Genomic DNA, 11,876 nt, shown 5'->3' on the forward strand with positions numbered 1-11,876 from the left:
GGGAAGAGATCACAGAGTCAGGTAGTTTATTCCAAGCATTAACAACTCTGTTACTGAAGTCATATTTTCTGCAATCAAGATTGGAGCGGTTAACATTAAGCTTAAATCTATTGTGTGCTTGTGTATTATTGCAATTGAAGCTGTGTGAATTGAATTGTGTGGACAGTCAAAACAGTTTTCTTTTTAGATGATGTTAAGTCTGTTGGCTTTCAGCCATCCTTAGCAGCATAGGAAAGATAACAGAATAAAAGAGTTGAAAGGGACCTTGAAGCTCTTTTGTTCCAACTCCTGCTCAAGCAGGAAACCCTATACTGTGGCAGACAGGTGACTGTCCAATCTCTTCTTGTCTTTGCCTACAACTTCTGAAGGCAAGCTATTCCCCTGATTGATTGTTCTCACTGTCAGGAAATTTCTCCTTAATTCTTTATTATTATCTCTTTTATTCATTAAACATGAAACTCAATCAACTGAACATTTAAAAATGTGTCACAAATATGATTGACTGATGCTAATGGTTGATACGGGTTGCTGCCAGAGTCCTAGGTATCACCCAAGTATCTTCTTAAAATATATGATGTTCCAAGTAGCAGTTTTTTGTTCCGCTGGCATTATTGCAGGAAGCTGCAATTTGTTGATGTATCTAATAAAATTCTTGGACATGGTACCAAGTGCCCTGATGACAATGGATATCATTGTTACATGTTTCATCCATATTCGTGTAGTTTCGATGGCCAGCTGGGTAGTTTGCAATATTTTATGATTTTTTCCAGTACTTTTTCTTCAACTTTGGCATCTCTTGGTACCCGTATGTCAATAAATTGTATGTTTCGGTTTTCAACAACTGTGATATCTGGTGTGGTGTTCCAAGTGATGATCCGTCTGTATTCGAAACCAAAGTCAAAGTTTCATTTTTTTTATCATAAGCACAAAATCACAAGAAGTGATATCCAAATGAAAATATATTTTCCTTTTTGAATAAAATAATCAATTTAACCATTCCTGCTTTATGTTCCTTGGTACGGAAATAGTATGTATTTCTATTTGCACCTAATAATCTTTGTGAACTGTCACCATTTTTATTAACAAGATTCATTGTATTCTTCCAAATTCATTGACCCTACTGAAAAAGCTCACTTTTTTTTCACCCTTTTTTGACGAGCTAAATGTTCTTTAAACACTTTTTTGAAGTTAAAACTTTCTAATGCCTCTTTTTCTTCTACTTCTTAACACACAAGCTTTAAACTTCAATATTAAATTTAGACCCATACCTCCAAACCCTTATAGAATTTTTTTCTTTTATAAACATCTTTTTTAAGTCACAAATTTTTTCTTTAAAATGGTACATCATTTTCTCTAACTTTCTCTTAATACAGGTACTCTCAAATACATTTTCAGTAACGTTTGCCTACTTTAAGAAATAAAGCATAAATACACACACATATACACACACATATACACATAAACATATACATACATATATACACACATATATACATATACGCATACACACACATACATACAACTTAAATTAGTTGTTATAAATATCAAATAAAAATATTTCAGTTTCAGTTACAAATATCAAATAAAGAAAAATCCATCCTAATTCCAGTTAACTCACTGAGTTTAAGTCACTTCTTCCAGCATATCTTCATGAAGTAAAATCTTTTTCGTCTCTGGAAGTTTTATTAAGTAGTTATAAGCCCCCCTTTTTATCACAGAATCCTCAACCTTGTTAACATCCTTAAAGAAAAGGTCCCAAATTTGTGTTTTTTCTCACCGCTCTTCTTTCAGTTGTGTTGAGAGGTTTATATTTAAACCATAATAGTGAAAATTAATATCAGTTTTTTCCAAAATTGCAATGAACTCCTCTACATTTTCAGCTACTTGTGAAGTTGCCTTGGTAGTCTGGTAACATTCATCACAGATACTTTTGTATCTCAAAAGTAAATTGAAAGGAGTTTTTATCATCCTTGGAACACAGCTGGTCAACAAATTGGTGGGTTTTATTTATAGACCTTTCAAATACATTTCTAACACTTTATTTTATTTTATTTATTTTATTCGTCACAACAGTATATATAAGCATAAGCATGAAGTAACTATATAATTATAATATATAAGCATATATATGAGTATAAGTATGTAATAACTATATAAATTGGATATAATGAAAGAAAACAGTAGGACAGGAACGGTAGGCACATTTGTGCTCTTATGCACGCCCCTTAAAGACCTCTTAGGAATGGGGTGAGGTCAACAGTAGACAGTTTTTGGTTAAAGCTTTGGGGATTTTGAGTAGATACCACAGAGTCTGGTAGTGTGTTCCAAGCATTAATAACTCTGTTACTGAAGTCATATTTTCTGCAATCAAGATTGGAGCAGTTAACATTAAGTTTAAATCTATTGTTTGCTCTTGTATTGTTGTGATTGAAGCTGAAATAGTCTTCAACAGGAAGGACATTGTAACAGATGAGTTTATGAGTTATACTCAGGTCATGCCGAAGGTGGCGTAGTTCTAAATTTTCTAAACCCAGGATTTCAAGTCTGGTGGCATAAGGTATTTTGTTGTATTCGGAGGAGTGGAGTACTCTTCTTGTAAAATATTTCTGGACACGTTCAATTGTATTGATGTCTGAAATATGGTATAGGTTCCAGACAGGCGAGCTGTATTCAAGAATTGGTCTAGCAAATGTTGCTCCATCATCTTGGCTTCCTCTTTTGATCAGGATCAGAAAATTTTAGCCACCCACAGCAAAGAAGACCAAATTACAAATTATTACAATAATAAACTAAAATCACAGACTTCAGTCTTTATGTTTCTCTGTCAACTTTTTTTTTTTTGCTCCACACTTCCTTATTAGGCTTGCCTTAGCGACCTTCTTCCTTGTTATTGAACACACACACACACAAATCCCTAAAATAGTGCAAGCCTTCAAAAAGGCATAGGAAGCTGTGTCTAAATAGAGCCTTTTTAAACTTTTAACTGGACTTAGAAAAAATTAATAGTCCTTGAAAGTGATTAAGAAGTGAAAGGCACAACTTACTGTCCATTTGAAAGTTGAATTTCAAAATGGTGGCTTCTTCAGATTGCTCAGATTTTGCCTTATTTCTAGGCTTGTTCTTTGATTAGTTTCCATCCATTGCTTCTTGTTCTGTCTTCAGCTATTTTGGAGAAGATGAAAATTGTGGTCCAAAACATTTGTCTGGGTGCCCAAGTTTGGAAAGATTGGTTCCTGTGACTACATGCAGATGGAGGTGCTACTTTCTCAGAAGTGTTTTACTGTTAGTTTCTTTTTTTTCAGAGTCCATCTAATAGCCTATCCTTGTAATCCTCCCACCAAAGTACTAACCAAGGTCTAATTCTGATTAGCTCTTTCAAGTTCAGTCAAAGTTGGCTGGGACCTAAATTCTTCATTTGGAGATGCCATATTGAATTTGGGGCTTTTTTGGGACATGAACAGTATCTATTAGACCTCTCAGTTACAACCATAACTTATTTTATGAAAGTTGCTTTAGATACGCTATCAGCATCAAACAAACAAAAGGCTAAATAGTTTTGTAACCCCCATAGCTATTTAGCAGCAGTTATTTTATCTCAGATGCATACAAGTTGTCCTCATTGAACAACCAGTCACTTAGCAAATGTTTGAAGTTATGAGACACTCCAAAAAAGGTACTTAAATGGTTCAGATTCAAAGTTCCAACTTCAAACTCTCATAGGATTGCATTTTGGGTGCTGAAGAACCGCCCTGCATTTATAGCTATTTTCAGTTCCTGTGGTCACATGAGTGGTGGGTTTCAAATTTTTTTACTACCGGTTCTGTGGGTGTGGCTTTGTGGGCATGGCGTGGCTTGGTGGGTGTGGCTTTGTGGGCATGGCAGGAGAAGGATACTGTAAAATCTCCATTTCTTCCTGATCAGCTGGGACTTGGGAGGCAGAGAATAGATGGGGGAGGGGCCAGTCAGAATTTTTACTACTGGTTCTCCAAACTACTCAAAATTTCCACTACTGGTTCTTCAGAACTGGTCAGAACCTGCTGAAACCCACCTGTAGTCACGTGACCATAATTTAAGATTATTATTTTTTGTCCCAACAGTCATGTTTTTACCTTTGGTTTGGGGCAAAAAACCACCCATTGCTGACAATAGGTTTGCTTAATGACTGTGGTATTAATTAATGACTGCAGCATTTGCTTAAAAACCAACACCAAAAGAAAAATCAGAAAATTGGATTGGTCATGTGATGACTCACGATTGTAGTTCCAGCTCAATTATGGTCATAAATCAAAGACTACATGTATGCAATTTGCAAATAAGTGGGGGGGGTTTTCCCCTCCAAACTGTATTTCTTTTGAACTTGAAGCTGCCTCCAAACATGTGAGTTCCAGTGCAGAAATGTCTATATAATAAGAAAAGGCAGATTCAATATTGCTTGATCCTTCCCCTTTCATTTGTTTCCTTTCTCAAAAGGTACAAAGCTAGATTGTAAAGCTAATTTTAAATGGAAAGCAATCAGAAGAAAATGGGTTACTTAGTTGCTCCACCATACTTATAGCCTTGGACTTTGTTTCTTCCTTTTTGTAATAGAAGAAGGGTTACCAGAATCTGATTGTTTGAGCTTATGAAATTTTGCAAACTGAATATGCTTTTCAGTTCTGATGGAATGCTATGTCCAGGAAGAAAGATTCACAAAATCTTAATGATTTTCTATCCACCTGCTGTTGGGGACAATAATGATTTGTGCTCAGTTATTAACATCCTGGCTTTCCTGCTGTGAAACAGTAGAACAAATTTTTACCTCTTAATGGGATTTTATCTAGGAGATGGCTGAGAGCCGCAGGGGGAACCATAAGGAGAGCTCGCTGGGGTTAAAGGGGCGCTTCACAGATGGAACTCCTTATACCAGCATTAGTCATGACTTAAAGAGCTCATGGCTACATTGGGGGGAGCAGATCTGTTCTGGTGCCCAGAGCTTGTATGCAGAAGTCACTCTCAGTGACAAATAGGAAAACTGGTGGATCAAAGTGATGTCTTGGAACAAGGCTAGCAGGTTGCATTAGTATGAGGGCAAGGAAGACTGGGGGATTTTTTTATTTAAAAAAACTTTCCATATTATGACCACTAGATGGGAACAAAGAGTTTATCACAGGGGTCTCCAACCTTGGTCCCTTTAAGACTTGTGGACTTAACACCCAGAGTCCCTCAACCAGCAAAGCTGGCTGAGGAACTCTGGGAGTTGGAGTCCACAAGTCTTAAAGGGATCAAGGTTGGAGACCCCTGGTTTATCATATCTCTGTGCTTCCATCTAGTAGTTGGGCTAAATGTATGCCTAGAAGTTATCTTCAACCATCACCTGCAAACAAGTTCTTGGTGTCCTTTTTTTAACAATGGAAGACCCAAAAGAAGATCCTCTATATATGTTGCCTTGGAGATGGCTGTCTTGGCAAAATTAATACCCCTGGAGAGAATAAGATTGTGGAATGATTGTCTTCAACCAGGAAAAAGGAGCCATCTTTTGAACTTCAGAAGTTCAGTCAGGAGTCTTTTACTCTTTATTAATTGCAAAGACAGATTGGCTTTGGGGAATATTCCATGTACATTCAATAGAAAACTATACTTAGAATACCTAATATAACTGTAAGTAGGAATTTCTTACTGCTTGAAGAGGGAAAGAGAAATGCAACATGTCTATGGAGAGTCTCAGTCATGGTTGTCCCAAAGGTGCTTTTTTTTCCAGGAGGCAACTGGACTTCCTTGGTGTTTTTTTTTATTTTGTCACACAGTATATATAAGCATAAGCATGTAATAACTATACAATATATAAGCATATATGTAAGTATGAGTATGTAATAACTATATTAATTGGATATAATGAAAGGAAACAATAGGACAGGAACGGTAGGCACGTTTGTGCTCTTATGTACGCCCCTTACAGACCTCTTAGGAATGGGGTGAGGTCAATAGTAGACAGTTTTTGGTTAAAGCTTTGGGGATTCTGAGAAGAGACCACAGAGCCAGGTAGTTTATTCCAAGAATTAGCAACTCTGTTACTGAAGTCATATTTTCTGCAATCAAGATTGAAGCTGTTAACATTAAGCTTAAATCTGTTGTGTGCTCGTGTATTGTTGCAATTGAAGCTGAAGTAGTCTTTGACAGGAAGGACATTGTAATAGATGATTCTATGAGTTAAACTCAGGTCATGTCGAAGGAGGCGGAGTTCTAAATTTTCTAAACCCAGGATTTCAAGTCTGGTGGCATAAGGTATTTTGTTGTATTCAGAGGAGTGGAGAACTCTTCTTATTTATTTTATTTATTTTTATTTATTTATTTTGTCACAACAATATATGTAACTATCATACAGAAAGGTTATATAGTATATAAAGGTATAGAAGAAAAGAAAAACAATAGGACAGGAACGGTAGGCACGTTTGTGCGCTTATGCACGCCTTACAGACCTCTTAGGAATGGGGTGAGGTCAATAGTAGACAGTTTTTGGTTAAAGCTTTGGGGATTCTGAGAAGAGACCACAGAGCCAGGTAGTTTATTCCAAGCATTAGCAACTCTGTTACTGAAGTCATATTTTCTGCAATCAAGATTGAAGCGGTTAACATTAAGCTTAAATCTGTTGTGTGCTCGTGTATTGTTGCAATTGAAGCTGAAGTAGTCTTTGACAGGAAGGACATTGTAATAGATGATTCTATGAGTTAAACTCAGGTCATGTCGAAGGAGGCAGAGTTCTAAATTTTCTAAACCCAGGATTTCAAGTCTAGTGGCATAAGGTATTTTGTTGTATTCAGAGGAGTGGAGAACTCTTCTTATTTATTTTATTTATTTTTATTTATTTATTTTGTCACAACAATATATGTAACTATCATACAGAAAGGTTATATAGTATATAAAGGTATAAGCAGATATATATAGGAAAAAGAAAAGAAAAACAATAGGACAGGAACGGTAGGCACATTTGTACGCTTATGCATGCCCCTTATGGTCCTCTTAGGAATGGGGTGAGGTCAATAGTAGAAAGTTTTTGGTTAAAGCTTTTAGGATTATGAGAAAAGACCACAGAGTCAGGTAAAGTATTCCAAGCACTGATGATTCTGTTACAGAAGTCATATTTTCTGAAATCTAGATTAAAGCGGTTGACATTAAGTTTAAATCTATTGGTTGCTCTTGTATTATTGCAATTGAAGCTGAAGTAGTCTTTGACAGGAAGGACATTACAATAGATGATTCTATGAGTTAAACTTAGGTCTTGTCGAAGGCGACGGAGTTCCAAGTTCTTGTAAAATATTTCTGGACATGTTCAATTGTATTGATGTCTGAAATGTGGTATGGGTTCCAGACAGGTGAGCTGTATTCAAGAATTGGTCTAGCAAATGTTTTATATGCTCTGGTTAGTAGTGTAGTGTTTTTGGAGAAGAAGCTATGCAAGATTAGGTTTACAACTCTTAGAGCCTTTTTTGCGATGTAGTTGCAGTGGGCTTTGGCACTTAGATCATTTGATATGAAAACTCCAAGGTCTTGAACAGGGTGGGGGTCATCTGTAAGGTAACGTCCATCAAGCTTGTACTCTAATATGTAAAACTGAGCATTTGGAAAAAAGAACCTAAACACTAAGTACAAGCTTGATGATTTTCTTTTGAAGACGTTTTGTTCTCATCCAAGAAGCTTCTTCAGCTCTGACAGGATAGTGGGGGATGCAAAGATTGATATTCCTTGCAGACAGCTAGTAATTTGCAGACTTTTAGAGCAGGGGTCTCCAACCTTGGCAACTTTAAGCCTGGAGGATTTCAACTCCTAGAATTTCCCAGCCAGCTTTGCTGGGAATTGAAGTCTGCCAGGCTTAAAGTTGCCAAGGTTGGAGACCCCTCTTTTAGAGGGTCCTTGAAGCACTTGGAGGTTTATCTATGTCCTCAGAGTCACCTGAATAGTGCTCCTGGTTCCTGTAGTCTGCAATTTTTTCCCTCTGGAAATCCTTTTCTACTTTCCACATCAGTCATTGCTCCAAAGGTTCTTTTTCAAAAGGCAGCTGAACTTCCTTGATTTTTCCTTGAAGACGTTTCACTTCTCATCCAAGAAGCTTCTTCAGTTCTGAACTGAAGAAACTTCTTCAATGAAAAACAAAACGTCTTCAAGGAAAAGAAGCTTCTTGGATGAGAAGTGAAACGTCTTCAAGAAAAGAACAAAGTCCAGTTGTCTTTTGAAAAAGCACCTTTGGGAGAAATGCATCAATTGAAAATAAATAAACAGACAAATAAAGGGCGGGGGAGCAAGATAGAGTAGAAGCTGATGTAGAGGCCTTCTAACTCCAGTGAAATTCCATCTTAATCATCAGGACATGGAATAGAAATGTATGTGGGCATCAGATGATGAGGAGTAAAAATGTCATCATCAACAACTCTCCTCAACTCCTGCCTGCCAGGTTCAATGGGGTCTGTGAATATCTTTGAAGCCGAAGAAAAAATGTGGTTTTGTGAGAAAGAGACAAATAGATTTTATTTAATTTCATTCCTCTGAGAAGAAGTTAAAAGGACTGACTCAGAATAGAATAGAATAGAATAGAATAGAATAGAATAGAATAGAATAGAATAGAATAGAATAGAATAGAATAGAATAGAATAGAATAGAATAGAATTTATTGGCCAAGTGTGATTGGACATACAAGGAATTTGTTTTGGTGCATATGCTCTCAGTGTACGTAAAAGAAAAGAAAAAGAAAGAAAAAAAATACCTTCATCAAAGGTACAACATTTACAACACAAATGATGGTCATAGGTTGCAATTTAACCCTTAGTGATAGCAATAGAAAGTTACAGGCATACAGTCATAAGTGGAAAGAGATTGGTGATGGGAACAATGAGAAGATTAATAGTAGTGCAGATTTAGTAAATAGTTTGACAGTGTTGAGGGAATTATTTGTTTAGCAGAGTGATGGCCTTCGGGGAAAAACTGTTCTTGTGTCTAGTTGTTCTGGTGTGCAATGCTCTATAGCATCATTTTGATGGTAGGAGTTGAAACAGTTTATGTCCAGAATGTGAGGGATCTGTAAATATTTTCACAGCCCTCTTCTTGATTCGTGCAGTATACAGGTCTTCAATGGAAGGCAGACCTGTATATGGAATATACAGGTCTTCAATGGAAGGCTAAAATTCTGAAGGAGCAAAAGAAGGGATATTACTTTCCCAGCATTTGTTGCAGACTTGAATTTTTTAAAGAGAGAAGGCAGAAAGATAGTATCAAGAAGAAAGGCCAAAAATACCAGATGTATTCCATTAAGAAGTTTAAGCTATGTCTCCTACAAGCTCAATTGCGGGGGACTTAATGTAGTTTTCTTGGCAACAGAAGAAAAATGCTTTGCCAAATCCCTCATCTAGTTTTTTAAAAAAATATTTTATTGTTTACATATAAATATATTGAATACAGTGTAATTGTCCCTGCTTTACTATTTAGTCTAGCCTAAATCCTTGTATCCTCTCATCCAAGAACGCCACTTATATAAACTGAGTTTGACTAGATGCAACTGTAGGCTAGAGACACTATGTTTGTAGGAGATGACTTCATAAACCATGAGTCCCTGTAGGCCTGCAAGAGATTTAAGTCCAACCTACTTTGAATGCCTCTCTTATCTCCCACTCATTTCCTTTAACCTCCAGTTGGTTAGATTCTTGTAGAGAGTTTAAGCTTGCAATAAATCTTTATACTCTTTTGAACTGCCTAAATTTCCTGATTTCTCTGGTGCCTGATGTTATTCTGCAATGCTTGTCCACATACAATGAGACAGTGTATATCCAAAAGTTTCCAAGTATTTTCCAATAAAAAAGCTTCAATCCAAAAAAAAAATCCCTTTGGAGAAAAAACAAAAAGGGGCATGTAGCTAATTTCAAAAACCGCTACAGAGATATATGCAACCAAATAAAAATTGAATGCACAAATTGCCACACCAAGCAAGAAGAAGACCTTCTGCGCACTAATTCTAATCGTGCTTTTTATAATTTTGTGAATAACAAACTTAAAGACTCGAGATCCATCCCACCCCTAAAAGGATCTAACAGTAAAGAATGTAATGATGAAACAGTTAAAGCAAACCTCTTTAATACATTCTTCGTCTCAGTCTTTGTCAACAGCAATGGCTCATACCTGAAATTTCGCAACCACACCAAAAACAACCTAACACATATAGATTTCACTGAAGAAAATATTGAAAAAGCTCTTCGCAAACTGAAACCATCCCTATCTATAGGATCTGATGGACTATGTGCATACTTCTTAAAAAAGCTTTCCACTAATATAGCAGAACCCCTAAGCATAATCTTTGAAAAAGCCTTTACGACCAATTCCCTTCCCAAACTTTGGTCACTAGCCACAGTCATCCCTGTCTTCAAAAAAGGAGACCCCAGCTTAGTTGAAAATTACAGACCTATCTCTCTATGCTGTGTCACCTGTAAAGTTATGGAATCTACCATAAACCAATCAATTACCCTCCACCTAGAAAAAAACAATCTACTCTCTAATAAACAATTTGGTTTCAGAAAAAAGTTATCATGTAACTTACAACTTCTCCACTGCAAAAACATATGGACTACAAATCTTGATCAAGGCAAAACAATAGATGCAATATACATAGACTTCTGTAAAGCTTTTGACTCAGTGGTACATGACAAACTTCTCCTGAAACTAAAATCCAACGGCATCTCTGGACCCCTCCACAACTGGATAACAGCGTTCCTATCAAACAGACAACGAGAGGTTAAAATAGGCAGTGCCCTATCAAATCCTGTTCCTGTCAAAAGTGGCGTTCCCCAAGGCAGCATTCTTGGACCAACACTCTTCATATTATACATTAATGATCTCTGTGACTATATTAAAAGTAATTGTGTTCTCTTTGCTGACAATGTCAAACTATTTAACACTACCAATAATACAGCTACTCTTCAAAAAGACCTTGACTTTGTGTCAGAATGGTCTAAAACCTGGCAACTCCAAATCTCAACCAGCAAATGCTCTGTCTTACACATTGGAAAAAAGAATCCAAACACTAAATACAAACTCGACGGACATTACCTTACAGATGACCCCCACCCAGTCAAAGACCTTGGAGTCTTCATATCCAATGACCTAAGTGCCAAAGCCCACTGCAACTACATCGCAAAAAAGGCATTAAGAGTTGTTAACCTAATCTTACGTAGCTTCTTCTCCAGAAACACTACACTACTAACCAGAGCTTATAAAACATTTGCTAGACCAATACTTGAATACAGCTCGCCTGTCTGGAACCCTCACCACATTTCAGACATCAATACAATTGAACATGTCCAGAAATATTTTACAAGAAGAGTTCTCCACTCCTCTGAATATAACAAAATACCTTATGCCACCAGACTTGAAATCTTGGGTTTAGAAAACTTAGAACTCTGCCTCCTTCGACAGGACCTGTGTTTAACTCATAGAATCATCTATTGCAATGTCCTTCCTGTGGAGTATTAATTCAGCTTCAATCACAACAATGCAAGAGCAAACAATAGATTTAAACTTAATGTTAACTGCTTCAATCTTGACTGCAGAAAATATGACTTCAGTAACAGAGTTATTAATGCTTGGAACATACTACCAGACTCTGTGGTATCTACTCAAAATCCCCAAAGCTTTAACCAAAAACTGTCTACTGTTGACCTCACCCCATTCCTAAGAGGTCTTTAAGGGGCATGCATAAGAGCACAAACGTGCCTACCGTTCCTGTCCTACGGTTTCCTTTCATTATATCCAATTTATATAGTTATTTCATACTTATACTCATATATATGCTTATATATTATATAGTTACTTCATGCTTATGCTTATACATACTGTTGTGACAAAATAAATAAATAAAAAAT

The sequence above is a fragment of the Ahaetulla prasina genome, chromosome 9 (genome assembly GCF_028640845.1).
Source record: "Ahaetulla prasina isolate Xishuangbanna chromosome 9, ASM2864084v1, whole genome shotgun sequence".
In the NCBI taxonomy this organism is placed as follows: Eukaryota; Metazoa; Chordata; class Lepidosauria; order Squamata; family Colubridae; genus Ahaetulla; species Ahaetulla prasina.